This window comes from Lissotriton helveticus, chromosome 1_1 (assembly GCF_964261635.1).
Source record: "Lissotriton helveticus chromosome 1_1, aLisHel1.1, whole genome shotgun sequence".
Lineage (NCBI taxonomy): Eukaryota > Metazoa > Chordata > Amphibia > Caudata > Salamandridae > Lissotriton > Lissotriton helveticus.
In genome coordinates, this window is record NC_136057.1 from 2,003,820,906 (window position 1) to 2,003,842,396 (window position 21,491).

Consider the following 21,491-nt stretch of genomic DNA (forward strand, 5'->3'; position numbering starts at 1 on the left):
CTTTCATGTTAAAATGAAACATTAAGAAATCCAAATGCTTAAGGCCTTTAGTCAACTTAGTGCAGTAAGCATTTCAGTACACATTTAAATGCATGCAGTGCTTGATTTGTGCCGGTGCTTTCCGGTGCTTAGCACCAGCACTTAATTGACAGGGCCGGGTCTACACATCTTGCACGTGCGTCACACATGCACACTGATGTTTTTTAAAATTAACCGAGTCTGACCGTAATAATACTGTGCTCAGGCTCAGCGTGTTCAATCATGCAGGTCACAGTGAGCGGTTAACAAAAGCTGCCATGCCTGCCCTGAGGCTGCCTGCCTGCCTGCGGTGCCGTCCATTTGTCCAGTCCAAGAGAATAAATGATGTATGTTGCAGTTGCTTGCTTGTGTTCACAGCGGCCGCAGCCCTTGGTTAGTTACTGTCACACACACTGGTTTATTGGGGCACCAGGGGCGGGCTGGATTTGGTTTCTGTTCTGTTCTGTTCTGTTCTGTTCTGATGGTGGGGGGGAGGGGGTGTAGGGACGGTACACGCAGCGTGGGCAGATTTTTTTAATTCATATGACCGCGCACCACGCCCCAGCATAACCACCGCAGCTCATTGCTAACCAGGACATCCTCCTTGAATCATCCGCGGCCGCCGGCGCTGCCCGATCTGCCCTCGACAGACGACGACATTGAGGCTGAGCCTGAGGGCAGGCCAGGCAGGGCAGCCTATGTGCAGCAGGGCAGCTAGGCCACAGGCAGGCATCGTCGATGTGCAGTACTGTCTGGTGGTTCTGGTAGCATTGTTGGGTAGTAAACAGCAGCAGCAGTGCTGTGCACCAGGCCGCCTAATCGTAAAAAGAACAATTATTCACTGAGCCGGACCGCCCACCACGAGTAACTGTAAGGATTGAAGTTAAATACAACATTGAGTGAGTTAGTTAGTAAACTACTGAGTAGGAGAAGTTTGCCCTTATGCGTCTATCCGTCGTTTGAAGGTTCAGGAACGCGTAGGTCTCGTAACCAGTTTTCACTAATGTAATGACTAGAAAATCACACCTTCGAGATCATTACAGGACACACTTTGCCAATGAAAAGCAAAGCAGATGTAATTTTCCCCGTGAAACATCCTCGGAACGACTCGTAAACACCCCGAAAGCGCAGTGTGAACATTTATTTCACAACAAATGCCTCGTTTGGAGCACTTTCAACCCAAAATACTGTGCACACTCACTGCCCTGAGGAAATACCGATCTCGCGGTATTGGAGAGCAAAGAAGGGTAAACAGCAGCGTGAGACTCGTCTCCACCCAAGCAGATCTCTGCAGCAGGAGTGTTAACCCCCGAACTACCTCAGAGAGACTTGTTTAAACTGTATTGGCCCGCGTGACCTGCCAGGAGTGCTCTCAGAGTCTCCGTCCTCAGATGTCAGCCCATGCACTGCTCCTCAAAACAGTGGTGCATTGTGTGAGCTGTGTTAATGAGGCACTTCTAGGGTACACGTGCACTCTCCAGTCAGGACAGATGTGCGTCATTAGTCTGAGAGCCTATTTGGCGTCTCACCCCTGCACCATTTATGTCAAGGTAGTATGGTAGCTCACAGTGCCAGCACACTGGTGCACAACGCAGTTCAGGATTGTGGCTCTCTGTAGTGCTGCGAAGCTCAAAGAAAGGGGCCAGTTGTGCCAGCTGCAGGGCAGAAGAGGTGTGCAGTGTTGGCATGCTGTGAACCTCTCAATGGGGGATGTTAGTGGGTGATGTTAGACAACAGAGACGAGAGTGACTGTCTCAGTGCATTGTGGAGGTGAGTTCAGAGGTGCCTCACGAGAGTGCTCTGCATGGCGCAGTTCATAATGGGGGGAAGGCAGCTCCATAAGATACGATCAGGGCCGGCGCTAGGCATGGGCAGTATGGGCAGCCGCCCAGGGCCTCGCGCTCAGGTGAGAGGCAGGGGGCCCCCGCAGGGGGCCTCCCCCTTCACTGTGAAATAAATTACTTTAACAGATTGCCCCCCTGCTCCACCAGGGCCCCCTCCCCACACAATTAGAATATACATCAGAGATGTCTGGTGTCAACCACGTGGTGGCATTCCTGGGGGTGCAGGGGTGGGGGGGGGACAAACAGAGTGGGGAAGTCAAAGCGGCAGGGCCAGCAATTAGGGCTCAGAGTGTCAGGGGCGTGGCAACACCTCTCTTAAGTACAGGCCATTCCCTGTCTGCATTTTGTTGCTAGGTGACAGAAGGCCCCTTTGTTTCCAGGACCAGCCGGACACAGGTGAGGAGCAGTGGGTGAGGGGAGGAGGGAGCAGCCAGATCAACTGGTGCTGGGGCAGTGTTTTAAGAAAGGCATTGTTACTGCTTCGAAGGCCCAGGGGAGGGGGGACAGTTTCCCTGGGCCTCGAAGCACTAGAGCAAGCTGCAAGGTCCAGGTGTGGGGCCCCCTTTCCCTGGGACTCTAAGCACTGTAGAAATCTGCAAGGTCAAGGTGTGGGGGCCCCCTTCCCAGTAGCCACTACTCCCTCTTTCTTTTCCTTTCCTTTATTTGTTCCCCTGTGAAATGAATACAAAAAAGAAACACTTTTTTGCTGGAAAGGTCATCTTTTTTGTGACATTTTTCACTTCCAAAGTGCAGCCTTGGGAAAGAGAGAAATACAAAATTCAAAATGTAAAAAATAACTAAAGCAAGACAGAGTGGGTCGAAAAGGGGCCAGATTGATTTTATTCACAGCCAAAACACATTAGTGCCACTACACAGAGTTTACCAGTGAAGCGCTACTTTAGTTTTCTTGTCTTTCTCTAAACGGCATTGTTTTCCCCGGGTGGGGAAGTGCACCATTTCTGGATGTACTGCAATACCTGCTTGATGGGCGGACTGGAAAATAAAGTGCATACCGCTGCTCTGTATTCACAAATGTGGTCTTTTTAAACCATATTGCTTTTATTTTGTAAGGATATATTCAATGGGCATTGAAGCAGGTCCGTTCCGGCCCTGTAGTCATGGCCTTAACTTTTCATGCAAAAGCACTCATTCATTTCTGAATAAGTGCAAAAGCGTTAAGGTAACCATGTTGTTCCTGCTTACATTTCACATGCTTTAATTAATCTTACATTCCTTATGAGTGTTTGCTTTTTCCAGCATGTTGTCACTTTTTTTTAGGCAGCATATTGCTCTTGTCTAGTGCCTAATTTGAAATGACTCCCCCCCCCCAGGTGTTTAGCAGGGCGCAACTGGGTTGTAGTTGAAGGCAGTGCGAGTTTCTCTCAGTGGGGTAGTATGGTGTTCAGTGGGGAGAGGATGTGGCACTATGGTCAGAGCTGCCGAATTTGGAACTGGGGAGCCAGGTTCAGCCTTCATGACCAGTCCACCAGACCAATCTCCCTGAGGGAGCACATTTCCATGCTAGACCTTGGAAGGACCCGCAAGACCTTAGAAGCCCTGGTGTCTTAGCATCGGAAGGTGAACCCTAGCAGTGGGAAGTGTGGGTTAACCTTGAAGGCCTGTCTACCACAATCCCTATTGAATCACACCGCAAGTCTTTTGGGCAGGCCTACGAAGCAGCACACCCTAAAGCAACAGTGACTCTGTCATTGAGGTCACATGACCCTTGAGGAGGGAGACTCTAGGGCGGTGCAAACGGTGAGATCGCATTGAGCGCTGACTTTGGGTCATGTTTGTGAGTATATTATGTTTCTAAAAGCACTTGCTGCCTCCTTCCTGGCCTCCAGGAATTTTTGGCAACAATAAAAATGTCATGAAACTCCGGTGATCAATGTTCTTCCTAGAGATAGATGGAGGTTTGTCAAGTGGAAGTTTTGACTCATGGAAAGGTAGCGCAGAGGGTTAATGTGCTCGCTGCAAAGAACATGTCCCATGCAGATCACCAAGTCCACATAATGTAAATAGGCCAGTGGATTACTGCTTTTGTCAGAGAGATCCTATTGGTACTTGCAGTTTATAAGTCAAAATCCTAACATAGAACAATGAGCTATTAACTGTGATCTAAGAGATGCATGCCAACTGCAAGGTATAATTTACATCGTTATGGTTTTTCCCCCAGTTTTTGATTAACATAATGTTGCGAAAAGGGTTCACTTGAACAGAAATCAATTCTGGTTATTAAAGAGAACTTCCAACCATGGTATTACGTTCTAAATTCAGAGTTTGTGTTTCTCCAGATCAATCACTATTAAACTATACTGCCTACTAGTACGATTGTCATGTGACTCCTAGTCCTTTGTCTTATGAAAAAATTACCTATTGTGATTTCCACACGTATTATTGATTATCTCTGTGTAATGTGTGATATAAAGTTCTCTGACACTCTAAACTGGTATCAGTGGTGCTGTTTATCAAATTAAATGCATCTGAGAGAGAGTGTAGTTATGGAGACTTGAGGGGCACTGTTAAAGGGTGGTAGTGAGGGAATCAGTGGCAGAGCAAGTCATTGGGGGCACCAACATTGTCGCACAGAGCTCCACCAGTGCTAAATCTGGCCACATCTACTTCCTACAGTTCTAACACCAAATCAAAAGCGTTGATTTGACAACCCCTTGAATCAGTAGCATACCTTCAAGTCAATGTATGATTTAGCAGTGGTCTCGGTTGTTCTAAGACTGTTTTTGCTTATGTAAAATCTTTATTTGTTTGCAATGGTGTCTTTTAATTTTGTACTATATGTGTTGTGTTTTTGCACTTAACATAATTCTGGTGAGTAAAGAGCACACACACACAAAAGATTGTCCTACGTCTCTTAGCATGGGAGTGTGGGATTCTGCTGAGAGGACTTACTTTAAAACAAATTACGTAATGTCATCCTAAGGTAGCACAATAATGGCACAGAAAGATAAGGGAACGTTTTGAAATGTGCAATTATATCCATGGTCTTAGAGGTTTTCTCTTGTGTAATTTTATATTTTGAATGATCCCGCCCCTCATTACCTCAACAGGATCTCCCCCCTTTATGAGGCAGAACTGGAAATTGTATCATGCACTCATCTGGAAACAATCTGTTAACGAGGAGTAAATAATATACATCTTTGTGAGACCTGCACCTAGCTTTTCCATCTAGTGAGACAAATGTAATCCATTTAACAGTTTTAAAATATATGGACTTATTTCATTTGTATATTTATCTTTTTGTCCATGTTACTGATATCCACGTTAGGTCTCTAAAGGGATGCCAAATAAGATCAATAATCCTGCGATGTCACTTTCTATGATGTCACTTCTTGTGATATTACCAAGGGCGGCTCCTTCACTAGGGCGGAGGAGCGACGCCCCACTACTTTCTCGCAAAAGCAGAAACACAAAATGCTAAAACAACCATTTTATGTTTCTGCTTCTAGCACTGCGAGAAAGCAGAAGTGTTTCGTTGGGGGTGGGCGAGTCTGTTTTAGGGGAGGGGAGGATTGCCTTGCCAACTGCTAAGGGCGCTGACTGTTCGGCCAAACCAGTCTTGCGCACTCTGGCCATTCTCTATGTAGGCTGCAATGTAGCCTACATGGGGAAAATGGCCTCCCCAGAAGCGCCTGGCTGGTCGGCGTCCTGATCAATCACAACGCTGCCATTGCAGCATTATGATTGGCTGAGGGGAGGGAGGCTGCCTGCTTCCTGTTCTCCACCCCCCCCTTCCGAACTCCCGCGAGATCCTCCACCCGCGAGTCATGCCGGTTGCGACTGGAAGATAGATGCAAATCAGAGGGGCCTCACATCTTCTCTTTCGCCCGGGGCCCCAGGAGTTCTAGGACCGGCCCTGGATACGATGATCTAATACTGATTTATTAGGAGTAGTAGGATGCGAATACTGCAATGCAAGCATTCAATGCATCCATGTTTTCATTCATTCAGAGAATCAGATTCGCTGAAGGCCCACCAGCGGTAGCGGTATAACCGTGCTGGTGCTGCTGTACTGTACTGGCCTGCGCAGGTTGTGGGAATAAGTAAAACTAGCGCTAGGCCCTGCTGCCCTAGCCTACCTGCCCAGCCGCTCGCTGACTTGCCCAAACATGGCGGCTGGTGCGTGCAGCCGATCCCTATGGTTTCACTTCCTCGGGTCGGGCCTGCTGTGGTGGCGTTGCGTTGTTGTTAACAAACTGCTGAGTAGTAACCCTGGCCTGGGCAGCACTCTCAGAGGGCAGGTAGACATCACATCACCACACTGAGGCTGCAGACGCAGAGTGAGTGTGCCCATCCCCGATAGTAGGCGGGGGGAGGGGGTGACACGCAGCATCACTGAGGCCGCAGTGTGACTGTGTGCAACACTTGGGTGGGGGGAGCGGGGGCAGAGGGAGGGACACAACTGGTGCCTCGCAGCCTCAGGCAGAGAGTGCTAGAGACTCGGGGGTCAAAGTCAGACTGAGCATCACCGGCGAAGCCACATTGTGTGTGAGCAACGGCAACCCTATCAGAACCAACCTGGTGCCATTGACTGTAAACATTTACAGCGAACGCTCTGTTCGCCTCAAGTGCCCTGGAACAACCGAACATGAGTGGCTGGTGTTTATGTGCTTTTGATTGTGTGCACTTTTATTAATGCAAAACGCATTCTTCTAATTTTGCATAATTATGTTAATTTTTTCACACATATAGTTATGATGCCTCGAAAAAAATCCTGGGAGCAAGCCTCTTATATGCAAGCCCGACATCAGTACCCCAAGAAACTAACTCTGAGAGGTAAACTCCAAAGGAGTAATGATCTTTGCTAGCAGGAGGTAAAGATCTAGCTAATGAAAAAAGCCAATACTCAGGCATGCAGGCATCATGCCTTCAGTCCTATTTAAATGTCAGTATTGGCATATATGGCACATGGGATCCTGACGTTTAACTTGATGGATACCTTTTGGATTATGGGCAGGGCTTCTGGGAGGCAGTGACTATATAAACTCAGCGCAGGAACTCAGTCAGTGCTTTCCAACATTTCTCAGTTGTTTTGGCTCTTTGACGTGTGCAATTCATCCATCAGCATTCCATACTCTCACCTTTGTTGTTTTGTTCCATCAGTTCCCTACCCCTCCAGACGCTCTCCCCTGCCTCACTGTGATACGTACCTCTGCTACAGGTACTACTGCTCGCCATCCTGGTAAGCTCTCCATTGGCAAGTTACATCGTAAAGCAATTACATTGCATAACTTTGCTACTCCAGTGGGCCAACTTTCTTCACCTCAGTGGTTCCAGGGCCTGTCCATGGCTATTTATCTCTAGGCCTGATTCTGGGTAGAACAGTGGCTGGCCACAATCTATCATCGGCAAAAGTGAGGCAAGTTTTATGGTGCTGTGTGTGTAACATGCGCTACAGATTGCATGTTTTGTTACAGATGTATTTCAAAGTGGGTTGAAGAACCTTCTATTTCAACAGCACTGATCCCTCTAACTCCTCCAATAAACCTACCAGCACCATTCAAGGCGATGCCTCAGATCACGCTAACGAACGCAGCTAACCGCATCCGGATGACTTGTTTGCGTTTACTCCCATTGCTAATTTACTTATTATAATATCATCTGACTTGTTCATTACACTTTATCATTTCCCACCTATCAGGTCTTAGTGGTGTGTGCATACATTCCACTCTTGTATTTATTTTTTACGCTCTCTCACCTTATTGTAACATGTCGGTACCAGGTCTGATACATGCTGTATCAAACTACAAAATATATCACTTAATAAACTGATTCAAGGGAGCAGTGCTTGAGCCCTGACAAGGAAGGAGGAGAGTGGGAGAAACACACACATGGAGCAGCCCTGTGAAGAGGGTAGACACGTTTCCCACAGAAAAATACTAGTCGTGTTTACTTTTTAAGAGTCTTCCAGGGCCAGGACAGGATACTTAAAAACAACTTTATGGAAATTCACCTGTATTCACTTTTAATGTGACCTGTCTTTGTTTACTTTTATTATCACTCTGGGATGTTCAAGGAGCTGCGGAATACATATTAAAGTGCTTTCTTCTCATAGTTACAGTTTTAAGGCTTTAATGATAAAAGGTAAAAATACCAGCTTTAAGGTATTTTCCTAATTTTTGTACCGCCTGGGACAATAAAACACATGCTGATAAAAGGTGGCCAGGTGGAAACTCTTCCTGTGAATCATCTGCAATAGCCAAAACCCCAGCCAGGTTCAATCAGATGGGGCCTGGGGGTGACATGAAGAGCCAGCCTGAAATTCACAGAAGAGTGGATTTATGGTTTCCCAAAAGAGAAGAGGCCAGAAAGCCCAGCAAGGTTATTTCCAATGCCGACCATGGACACCTGTACACTCTCTTCTTGTGCTACAATTACACTGCCTACTAAAAGGTGGCATGTTTTTGACTGATGTGGCCATATTACATAAACTATGCAATAGCGCAAAAAAAAAAAACATTATGAAGCTAATAGAGGAAGTGGGTGGAGCCAATGGAGGAAGTGGGTGGAGCTAGAGAAAAGTAGGTGTGGCCTCCAACAAAGATTTGAGCACCTGCACTTCATATTTTACAAACTAAGCACTGAATGCATGATTACAGATACATATGCGGTTACACTATAGATATAGAGCACTATACAAATGGATACATTTTCAGTCATAAAATAAATGTAAAGCATTATTTATATGAATATATAAGAATTACAATATTATTCAAATCGCACCAATGCATATATATGTGGAGACTACAACTTGTTGTTACTGTAAAGAAAACGTTAATATGCACACTCATATACATGCTGAAATTACACAGTAGATGCACTGTCTGTAACTGTTCATGTGCACTACATTACATCATTAATATTACATCACACAAGTACTACGTACATATGTGGCCTAATTAAACATGTAAGGGTGGAGCCAAAATTATGTTGCTCCAACCCATCTATGAATACAATTTATTAATTCTGTGATGTGCAACAGCATTCCTGATAAACCCATTGTCTCAAAAGATTCATCATGCAATTTTACCTTTAAACATTTCCGAAATTGAACACTTTTTGAAATATCAACATCATATTTACTAGCTAAATCCATCAAATTCTTATGTGTGACTGCATCATGTCTAGTAATTTCTTTGCACGTATATATCAATGATTTCTCTTTGTATTGATTCAATTGATTAAGTTCCACAACCTTTGATTATTTCTTCTAATTCTATTTTTAATCTCCGGACATTCAGCGGCCTTTCCTTCTCTGACCGTTATGTAATGATAATCTGACTCTCTGTCTTTTTGTCCCTGACATTTCTTCAAACCTAGGGGGGAAAATGTCATCTTCGAATACATTTATCTCACCCTATTTCATTGGTGTTGTAAGGTAAATCCTTCTCCCTTCTCTTAATGACTGGACTGTTTGTGGTGGTGTCCAAAAGTCAATTTATGAATTCTGTGATGTTTGGATAAGCCTGGTTTCTGGTGCTCCTTCAACTGCTCCTTGAGCTACAGTTATGGTACTACATAAATAGGAATAACAGGTGTGTATATCTCTCATGGTTGAGTTATTACTATCCTAGTCTTGGGTGCATATACAGTTACAATTTATGCACACCTGAAGGCATCACTGTAAGAGCAGTTTCAATTATTGCAGACACTAAAGTTGTTATAACAGGCTGTACAATGGGCTGTGTTATGTGTAATGGTCTTTGAATTGGAACTGAATGCGGATCAACAGGGGCTGTAGCCACTGTGAGATTCCTGCTGCATTAGATACAGGGGCCACATTTGGTTTTGGACGTGCGGTGAACAAGGCATCCAATCACTCTCGAAATCTGATTTCTTTGCAGCTTCCTCACCATCAAACTTCCATCAGATGTCATCACTGCTCATTTTCTCCAAAACTTTGGAGGAACATGTTAACATCTGGCTTATACCAGTTGTCGAGGCCCAAAATGTTTTACACCTCTCACAATCTGGCTTTAGGGTGTTCTCGAGCACTGAATCGAGCTCTCCTGAGCATCACTGAACATCTTAGTTGACATCTAGATGAGGGGAAACGGTCAGACTTATTTTACATTATCTTATCGCAGCCTTCGGTACTGTGTTCCACTCTATTTTAGCTGAACATTGGACCTTGACAATACAGCACTAAACTGGTTTTCTTAAATATCAGACGTTTTAAGTTTTCTCAGCTAATGAGAGGTTGGCATCAATACCTCTCACTTCAGGTGTACCTCAGGACTCTGTTTTAAGCCCTATGTTGTTTCACATCTACGTACACCCTCCCGGTGATGTAGTGGAGAACTGTGGCCTACCTTTATTTTCTATGCGAATGACACATAGGTTATCTTTTCTGTGTCATCTGCACAGGACTCTGGTCACTCCGCTCTCAACTAGGGCTCAAGCCAGAGCTCCTTATGGATGAATATTAACCTGCTTAAGCTCTGTGATGATAAGGCGGGGGTCATGGTCCTGGGTAAGGATCCCTCTCTTTGGGTTCCTCAGCATTGGCCGGCATCCTTAGGGGCTTTACCCAATTCATCATCCAAAATCCCAAATTTGGGCTTTTTACTGAATGTTAATATATCTATGAAGCCTCACGTAGCTAAGGTTAACTCCACCTGTTCTGCGGTACTCAAGTGGGTGAGAAAGATGATCTCTGTATTTCCCCTACCAGCTCAAAGGACTGTCATTCAAGCCCTTAGTCCATCTAGGCTAGATAAGGCTTCGATTTCACAACTACAGCTTGTCTACAACTCAGCCGCCAGACTTCTGTTTCGGCTACCAAAATACACCTCGGTTTCACATATTTTCCATGAGCTCCACTGGCTTATGATCACAAAGCGCATCCAATTCAAAGCCATGTGCTATATGCACAAAGGTAAATTTGGTTTGGGTTTGCGATATATCTAGGTGCTGGTAGTGCCCTATGAGGCTACACTTGGTGCTGTACCTAGGTTCAGATTGGCCCGCATGGATGGCTGCCCTTTCATAGTTGTGGGTCCTAGACTGTGGAACGCTCTTCTAGAGTCTTTGAGAAACTGTACCTCACTTCTTGCATTTTGTAAAGGTCTGAAGACTTGGTTATTTTAAACAGTGGCTAGGCCACCTTACCCTCTTAATTAGCGTTGGGAAACTCTTTGTGAGTAGCTGTAGTGATTTATAAGACTATAAAATAAAAATTTTAAAATCATCTTTCTTTGATATCTTATCCTTAATTGATTTCTTAGGTTTATTGGTAGTAATGGCTGCATACAGCCTACTCCCTTCGACTATAGCTTACCTCCATCTCTGTTGTTTCTTATCTCATCAAGTATCTGCATAAGTGTGTACTGTTTTTCTAGTCTTATTCAGGTATTTTATCTCTCCCTAGCCCAGAGGTATTCAAATTTTTTGATGCCGAGACCCCCTTGTAAAACCTTTTTAGGCGAAAGGACCCCCTTCCGACAAAAGTTTCTAGAAACTGGTACTCCTCATCATCAACTTTTGACAACCATAAATGCGCCTGTTAGACATCATCACATCCATCCATCATTCATCCACCCACACTTTCACACATCCATCCATCCACCCCTTCATTCTTCCATCCATCCACCCTTTCATTCTTCCATCCATACATCCATCCTTCATCCATCCATCCACCCTTTCATCCTTCCATCCATACATCCATCCTTTACCCATCCACCCTTCCATCCATCCACCCATCATTCATCCAGCCACCTTTTCACACATCCATCCATCATTCATCCATGCAACCTTTTATCCATCCATACATCCTTCATCCATCTACCCTTTCATCCTTCCATCCATCCACCCTTTCATCCATCCATCCACTCTTTCATCCATCCATCCACCCTTTCATCCATCCACTCATCATTCATCCACCCACCTTTTCACACATCCATCCATCCTTCTTCCTTACATCCATCCATCCACCCATCATTCATCCACCCACCTTTTCTGTGCCTTCCTGCTGGGCAGGGGGGGGACGTGTCACGGGACCCACAGCTCCAGGCGCGCAACATCCATTGAACTCAAAAGGCTACACTACAGCCTGCTCCCCCAGCCCCCCTCTCAATTTGTAGTCCATTCATTTTTTCTATGAAATTACGTACTATTGTTATTATCTACCAGACGTGCTGCAAAATAGACTTACTTAGAACATCCGTGTTCCTTTTCAGATCCAACATTCATTGATTTTTTTTTAGTTACCCTTTGAAATTAATATAACTTTAAATATGCTACAATAAAAGAATTTTCAGCAATCGAGGAAAAATTCTGTTTTGCCACTGAAAACCTTTTAATACACAGAAAATGTGTTTGTATTTTTTGGGGACTTTTGCTGTTATTTGGCACCACCACTAGATAGCGCCTGTAGTCTGCTGTCTTACCCCGCTATATTGAGGCACCAACCCTGGTTATGTGGAGGAAGAGTGACTAATTGAACAATTCAGTAATTCAGCACAGAAGAATAAAGATTATCCCAAACTGTTAAAGCTTACCTTTAATATCAGGATAATGCTTTGCATGATGCACACTACAGCCTGCTCCCCCAGCCCACCCACCCCCCTGCCCAGCTCGTGTATGGAGCCCGGCCGAAACAGCTTCAGGGACACACACACAGCCACACCCGAGTACTTAACAGGTCTTTAAAAGATCTTTTACTTGTTAATGAGGCTTTGATGTTTTTCACACCTCGGTGTGAATTAGGCCTCCGCCGTGAGCACCCTCGATCAGCCCAACGCCAGGAACTGCATGCTCTGACAGAATCTGCGACCCCCGTCCAAGGACTCCACGACCCCCCTGGGGGTTGCGCCCCCCAGATTGAAGACCTCTGCCCTAGCCAGTGCTGTTTTCTACGAAATATTTAATGCTTCATACTGTGTAGATCTAGATGGCATCTTCATTTCATATAGCTTATCCCTTAATCTCTCAATAACCCCAAGATCAAATGTCCTATATTTTTGAAAACTCAAAGGACCCTCATTCTCAGTGATCTTGCACCATTGACAAAACCGTTAACATGTGTGTAAACCCACATTCGTTGTCATATAATGTTCAGGTGTACCAATGAAGCTTCACCTCTGCGCAGGTAGGTTCCACTAACATCAATAAATATTAGTACAGTCATAACAATATTTTGCAGTCCCTATCTCAATTGTGTAGTCGATGGTATCTCATGAACTACCCAACAAATCTTTAGCTGACGTGAAAATCATAAAGTGTATTCTACACTTCTCAATGTCTATTTTTCTATCCCCAGAATTTAGGCTGTATCAAGCCCAATAACCTTTTCAACTTCTTCACAAAAAGCGCATAAACATCATCAATACATTCAACACACATACACCAATATCTCATCAATAAACACAACACTAATCAATATTCATGATGCAAAGCCCTATTGATGCTCGCAACTCCAATACAGAAATTGCCTTCGAAAATCGCACCTTGGCAGTCTACAGCTTCTGGGGTTTGGCCAATGGTACACAGACATTTATCTAACTTGGGATTTTTCATTTATATTTTCTCTTCTCAATATAAACCATATTTTTGCTACCAAGATTGCTGGAGCGAGATTCGGGTTAATTTAAAATATTTGGTTTACCATTCATCCAGGCTAGTCCTCGCTCTGTCAGGCCAAAAGACGTTGGTCATTATGGTGAGAAGAGAAATCAAATCATCAATATATCAACAATTTATTATCAATAATCTATATAGGTGTGAGTCAATGAAGAGAGTTAGGAAAGTGTCAAAGGTTTTATTAATTCAAACATTTTTGTAGCTCATCTTTATCAGATAACCATTTATTAATCAATAAGTATTATACATCTTGTTAATATCAAATCAATACACAAATCATTGAAAGCAATAACTGTGTTCCATAGAGGTAAGAATCCCTGTTCTAAGAATGAGAGAAAAGAGTCAGTTAGACTTCATAAAGAGCTCTATATCAAGAGAGTTAGAGCAAGCATAACATTTCAGTTAATTCAGTTCAATAAATGAGAAATATCAAAGCAGAACGCCCCATGAAGAGAAGTTCAAGAATCTCAGTAGAGACTCACAATAATATAGCACAGGGTCTGGAGCAAATGGAGTAAAAGTTCTTGATCACAGCTTTGCTGACAGAGAGTGTTTGCAAATGTAAGTGAGTTGCCGAGAAAGGAAGTAGGTTCGACTAATCTAGAAACACACACTTATAAACCAACACATTTTATTAAAGTATGCAGCAGTTGCTTCTCTGGTCTTTTTCCATCCAATCAGTGTCTGATGTTTTCCCGCGAACCTGATTACTCCTCATCCTCTCACCAAGAGAACAATAGTCTATCTATTGGGTCAGTTAGATTTTTTGCAACTAATGTCGAACATAGTTCAGCTTTGATTATGGCTTCATGTTTCCACGAATACTTGTACCCTCCTATCTTTTCGAAACTAGAGTCCATACAATAGGCTACATATAAGTTGAAACATCTTTTAAATGAAAAGTAACATTTTTTGCAATACAATATTCTGAAAAGGAAATACAACTTAGTTGAAGAGGTCAAAATCTAAATTATGTGCTAATTCTACATATACGGTTACACAGTTTCCCATTTAAAATACTATCATCTAATCGATAGCAACATTAAGTTCTATTTGAACAGAAGCATTCTGCAGAAAAGTATGAGAATCATTTTTATAAAATATAACTTTTATTATGGAAAAGTATCTCTTAGCGGAGGTCACAAGTTACATATTCTAGTATCTTCATTTTACTTGAACTCATCCTTTGCTAAGAAAGCGTCATTTTATGTTTTAAGCATTTCTAAGTGAACAGACTTTTAGCAGTGCACCTGTATCTATTTGAGGTGTAGTACATTTAAATGTGATAACTTTGCACATGTTTCTTAATTCTAAAGGACTTTTACTTTTATTTAAGCTTGCACGTTAATTCTGCACATTTAGTACGATCTATATTATTGAGATTTATGGAAACGCTCTTCCTTATATGCCTATTCATAGGTAAACCTTGTTGAGCTCTAAAGTGTACTTGAGTAATTCACATAATTCCACGAATTTCACATTTCACTTATTTGGTCAAAGTTCTGAAATGACGTCATTATGCTACGTCGTGGGAGCTATCTGTGTAAACCGCGCTTCAAGCTATATCACGCGAAGCTGCGGCGTGTACAGCGTCCGGATCCGACGGCTGTGTTCCTGTCCAAACAGGAACACGGCCGTCGGATCCGGACGCTGTACACGCCGCAGCTTCGCGTGATATAGCTTGAAGCGCGGTTTACACAGATAGCTCCCACGACTACCAAGTATTCCATATACCAAAAGAGCATTACCGGACTCGTCGTGGGCCATCTAGAAAGAAACCCCTAAATACTTGAGAGCGTCACTCTGATTTGTATTGGCGTCTTTGAAGAAAATTGTCCACACATTGGATACTAGATCGCAGTATCCACGGTCAAGGGCCCGGCTGGGTTGGAAGTATCACCAGCTGAGCGACCTTCTGACTGGATCTCAGCCAATTAGCCCTGAGGAATCGCGAATGCGATGAAACACGTGTCGGCTGGCTGTTCGCAACATTAAAGACTCCAAGATCTACGCATTGAGAGTTCTTTGTTTTGATAATTCTGTCACTTATGTTATTTGCTTGGTTTTACTCGTGTTACTTAACACTGTACACACTGTTTAGAGTGCAACGACAATCAATTTTGTTCACATAGGGGTAGTTTTCTTTCTACTCCATTGAGTGGTTCAAGGTCTTTCCACGCGCCGTTTTGCACCGTAATAGTCAGCAGGTTCTAACTGATGTGCGTCTATACGGGCTGTGCACCCATTTCTCTTACTGATTAAAAGCCTCTTTTTGTTAGTACATTTCAGAAGAGGACTGAACCAGGTGCCTGAGACCTCGGAAGAGCTTAGAGGACTGAAACTGCTCTTCACCTTTTTCCCCAGACAGAAGAGTGAACTGCTTCTCATGAAACCCTAGTGATAGGGCTGAGAAGATTCATTTTGGAATATTTAGATGTGATTGTATACATGCAAAAGGAACCTTGGTATGTACAGCACGTTTCTTTGGTATGTTTTCCAAGTCCATAAAATGGTTGCTTTGGGAATCATCAAACTCTTAGCATCCTCAGGTATATGAACTTTATGTTGGTGAAATGCAACAGTGTGAGAAATTGGGGTATCAGTTTAGGGAGGGATGTATGACATTACAACGCATGCTTTTACATCGCATGCCTTTACAACGCAAGTATTACAACGCAGTCCATTACAACGCATAGTGCTTTGGGGTGCTTGATAGTGAATAGTTTAATTTACTATTCCAACTCCCGTCCCCGTGAACACTAGGGAAGGTTATTGGATAGTAAATTAACCTATTCCCTATCCTAGAGCGCCCCCCAGAGCAATGCGTTGTAATAGTTTCCGTTGTAATGGTTGCGGTGTAAAGGCTCTGCGATGTAAAAGTTGCGTTGTAAAGGTTGTTTACCAGTTCAACCCCCTGGTAGTTGTAACTCAGAGCAGACATACTTAGAGTCAATGTGTAAAGTATTAATTCAGAACTAAAGCAGTTATAAAGTCGAAATACAAAACAATAAAACCCCCAAAAGATTGATAAAAAATAGAGTAAAATGTAATAAATAAATTGACATAAAAATTGAAAGAATCGAATAAGGAAAACTAGAGATCTGAATTTTAAAGGTTTTAAGCAAAAAAAGCGCCCTGAAGCACAAAGTGCCAATGTTAGTCAATGGTCATGGTAGTACAGGACCTGAGTGCATTTTGATGCTGACTGTGATGGAGTGTATACACTAGCCAGGTTCGTCCTGGTCAAAAAATGTAATCTTCTGACTTTAGTCCTTTGCTTCCCAAACCACCACCTTCTAAAGCCCCCGGGACTCCAGGGGAGACACTTAGAAACTCACGGAGTGGCAGGCAGAGGCCTGTAGGAAGAGGCCCACAGAAGAGTCCAGTTCAGGTCCAGGTGCCACTAATCAGCGGGGCAGTTGCAGGAGCCAGCCTCTTGTGGCTTTTTGTGTCTCTGTAGCTTTAAGGGGAGGGCAGGATTTTGACCCTTGGAGTCCACTTCTTTGTCCTGGGAACAGGAAGAAGAGCAAGTCCAGCTTTCTAGGCATTTCTCAGATACCTTGTCTTAGACACCAGGTTCAAACGTCTTCTGATTTCCCACAGGTCTAGCAGTGTTTTGAAGTGGGTGCCTAGAAGTGTCAAATGTATGCCTTGCACAAGCTATATGGTGGGAATGACACCTGCAGATGCCCTAACCAATGAGGTTAGGGTCCCTAGGATAACTATACCTACTTTGGGCATTTTCAAGATGGTCAAAGTCTTTGGCCACTCCTGGGCTCTGAGGGATGGGGGTTTGTGTGAGGAGTGTAGCGGAATGATAACAATAGTGTCCTCCGATATCTAATACTAAAATCCAGTTTTAGGCAGTCCCTCAACCACCAACAAACTCAGAAACAAATGCCTGGTAGACCAACAGCTAAGTTCACCAGCAACCAAGCGATGGATATACAATAACTATTTTGACATTTTGTTTCCGTCCTTTGAAGTTTGCCCCAAGTATCATCTGAAAAACCCCAGCAGATCTGTCAAGCAGCTCTTGCCACTCCAGCAGGTTCTGCACTGTGATGTCAACAAGAGGCACATTGCGATGGAGGCTGGTCTGGCTGGGGGACACAAGAAAGGTGCAGGCCCAGGTGTTAACCACATCTGCTTGTTACAAGGTAGGCCTCTTTGAAGTTAGTCAAGTTCTACAGCCCTTCCCTCAGGCCATCCTGTCAAGGACACAACAACATCTCCTCACACCCAAAGGCTTTTGTCCCAGTCTTGAGAGCAAGTCCACACTTCATTTCATGCCTATTGAAATGCTAATTACTGGCTGGCAGAAGTGGGAGAACAAATGCAAAGCAAGCTCCCAGGCACTTCAGGGAGAGCAAAGGTAACTTTAGAACACTTTATGAAATGTTTATTGCAAATTGAACTTCTCCACTCGACTGGGCTTCTAATGAATGTTACAAAAAGTCCAGATATTAATTAGGTAGCTGCTTCCTAGGTGGAGATAAGATTAATTAAATGTATAACTATATCCCAATGCGTTAGCAAGGAACAGCAAATCCTGCTATATTGGATATAGCTTTTAGGTTTGTTTTTTACCCATAAGGATATGTTTAATATTAAACTTTTACATGTCCTACTTTCAAATACCATGCACCGTACCTTTTGGGCAATAAGGTCTACCTAGGGGTGATATTAATAATCAAAAGGAAGGTTTAAGCCTGTCAAAGGGGGTCATCTTGAAATGTCGTATTAGTTTTAAAACTTCACAGTGAGACTACAGTGGTAGACTTGGAGATTCGCTTTAAAATGCCACTGAAGTAGATGGCAGAATGAGTGCTGCAGACCAATGGTAGCATTTAATTTACAGGTCCAGGGTACTATTGGTACCACTTACTAAGGACTTGGGACCACATATACAAAACTTTGAAATAGCGTGTTCTAATTGCGATTCTCTATGAATCACTATATCAAATGTATGAAAATCTTTTGAGTTTCATTTGCGATTCCCAGTGGGTCGCAATTGACTTACCTCATTAATGTTCATCAGGTAGGTCGCTATTTGTGACCCATTAGGAGTCTTTAAAAACACAAGGATTGCGTCCTGCTGTGGGCAGCAGACCACCATGTCTGTGTTTGCTTTTAAATAAAGCAAAACATTTTTAGAAAATGCAACCCGTTTTCCTTAATACAAAATGGGATGCATTTCAAAAAGAAAAATGAAACATTTCAGTTTCACTTTTTAAGAATAGGCAGTGGTGCCTGGGACCACTGCCTGCTCTAAACAAATGTTTTTTGAAACTTTTATAAAGGGGAAGGGGTCTCCAAGGACCCCTTCCTTTTTGAGACTGGGTTACCAACTATTTAAAGTAGGCGGTGGAATTTGAATCTTTTGCGACCTCATTTCAGTCTCAAAACATGTGTACATGGCACTGCTTGTCGCTATTAGAAAGGGACGCCCTTAACATGCCCCTTCCAAAAAGCCTATTGCGCTCACAAACAGGCCAATTCTGTGAATCAGCCTGTTTGCAGCCTGCAAAAAGGTTTGTACATGTGGCCCCTGAAGTAAATGAAATGTTCAATCTTACCATGTTGAAAGGAGAAGCATTAACACTTTACCTCTGTTAAAGGGGTAAAGTGCGTGCAGTTCTAAAGCCAGCAAAAATAGGATTTTGCAAAAAAGCGAAATAAATGCCTGGTAGACCAACAGCTAAGTTCATCAGCAACCAGGCGATGGATACACAATAACTATTTTGACATTTTGTTTCCCTCCTTTGAAGTGTGCCCCAAATATCATCTGAAAAACCCCAGCAGATCTGTCAAGCAGCTCTTGCCACTCCAGCAGGATATGCACTGTGATGTCACAGAAACTTAGGACAGACTATTCTGACTGCAGAAGGATTCTGCCATCTTGAAACATGGACTCTGGGACAATGTTACAATAGGGGAAAGAAGAAGTGTGACAAAAGGGGGTGGGAACATTGAGAGAAAATATTTAGTTTTGGGTGGAAGAAGTTCCCCAATCTCTGACCAGTGCCCAGGATACAGCGGGAATATCAATCACCAACCTATTACAATACTCCTAATAAGACATCTGAAGAAGAAGGACATGCTGGACAAAAAGAACTCAAGGACTAGTGACTCTGATGTAAGGAAAGGACTCAAACACTGGTAACTCCTGCTTTAAGGAAGAATACTCCTGACATCTGCTGGCACTCAGGGACTGGAACGGCTCTTCAAGTGCCAGGAGGCTGACCTCTGGTTAGCCTGCTCCAGGTGCACAAAAAGGAGAAGAAGTTCTGACACCAAGAAGGCCCAGTTGAAGACAGAGGAGTGGATCATGTAGGCACCCTGCCTGAAGAGTGATCTATTGCCTAGAAACCTGTCACAGTGAGCTTGGGGCTGCACGACAAACTTTAGTGTACTTTTCAGCATTTAGAGAAAAGTGGGCCTTAGTAATTTTCTTCCACCTCCTGAGGACCAGGACAAGGTAATGAGGCTTGCCTTTCATGGTTGAACAAAATCCAGGTAAAATAATTAGGTTAATCCTGTTCAGAGATTTTTGCTGTGCTGAAAACTGGTTCAGCTAGACCTTACAGCAAAAGTATCTGGCCCCATGTAGACCTGCCTGGCTACAGCTTTTATCCTTGCCCTGTTGGAGGATTTTGAAATTAAAAAATTCGACCAAGTCCGAGGTTAAAACCTTGGATAAGGGCGAAGTGGTAAATCGATCCATCAGTGGCCATGAAGTTGGCTTTGTCTTGCTCTGAGCTATTGCCGCCAAAACCTACGGCTTAAGTGGTAGCTCAATGTATATGACTTTGAGGCACTCTTGCTGGCCACAGCACTGGATCTTGCCCATTGTGAGATTTTTACTTCCATTTCAGAGACTACATCATATGACAGTAATGGGATGGCCAGCTTGGTGTATCCAACACCCGCTCCATTGAAGTTGCTCTGAAATCAGTCCCAGTCAAAAACAATCTGTCATTTTCAATGACACTTTGGGACTTATTTAGATCTTAGCGGATGGGTTACTCTGTCACAACAGAGACAGATATCCCGTCTGCAGAAATATAAATCCCATAGGATATATTGGAATTTATATTTCGGCATACAGGAAAACCATCACCATTGTGACGGATTAACCCATCCACCAAGATCTAAATCAGGCCCTTTATGTTTTCTTGGCATCTTTTACATTACATCTTTAAAATTGTTTATCTCAGGCTCCATTTATCCAATTTTGGTACATTTTTGGTCATTAAAGATGTATCTCTTTTTCTAAATTGTTTTGTGAATTTCATTGTGTTGTTTTCTGACTTTTCTTATTGTTTTAGGATAGTGAGTGAAATTGAGGGTATTACTCCTGGCCAGCAAGCAGCTTAGAATAATGCACAAGAGACAAAATATGACTGATCAACTTCCTGCGTCCAAATAACACATAGTGCTCGGGGGCGCAGCAGGCCTGTTTGCCTCTTTTGTGCTGCAGACGTAGAACATTATGGTATTGCAACATGGACTACAAATTCTTATGTGGTCCCTTCTGTAATATTAATAGCACTGACGCACATGTAACTTCAGCATTATCTTGAGAGGGAACTCCCACATTTGCTTGGGGTGTGGCCCAAAGCAAATGAGAAAATCACATTGACTCTGTTTCCGTGTCCTTTTACGGACACGGGGACAGAGGCAAACAGGCCCTTAGGCGGCGCAATGACAGTGTGCCACAAAAAGGTGGGGCACTGTCAATAGGCCCCATGTGGGCAGCACTTTAAAGGGGTGAAAAGGGTTCCAGTGGACCTCCCGAACTTCCACCTGAAGATGGGTGCAGTCCCTCACTTGCCATCTGCACTGTGACACACGGAGAAGCTTGTAAACATTTATTCCATATTTCACTAATTCACTGCTCCCAGAGCAGCCTTGAGTCTGCCGCTGCCTTGGGGTCAGACAATTGATTGAACAGGGAGAAATGTCCCTGTTTGCGGCTGGCACAGCTGTTTGAAGGTGCACTGTGGCACAAACCAACAGTGTGGATCG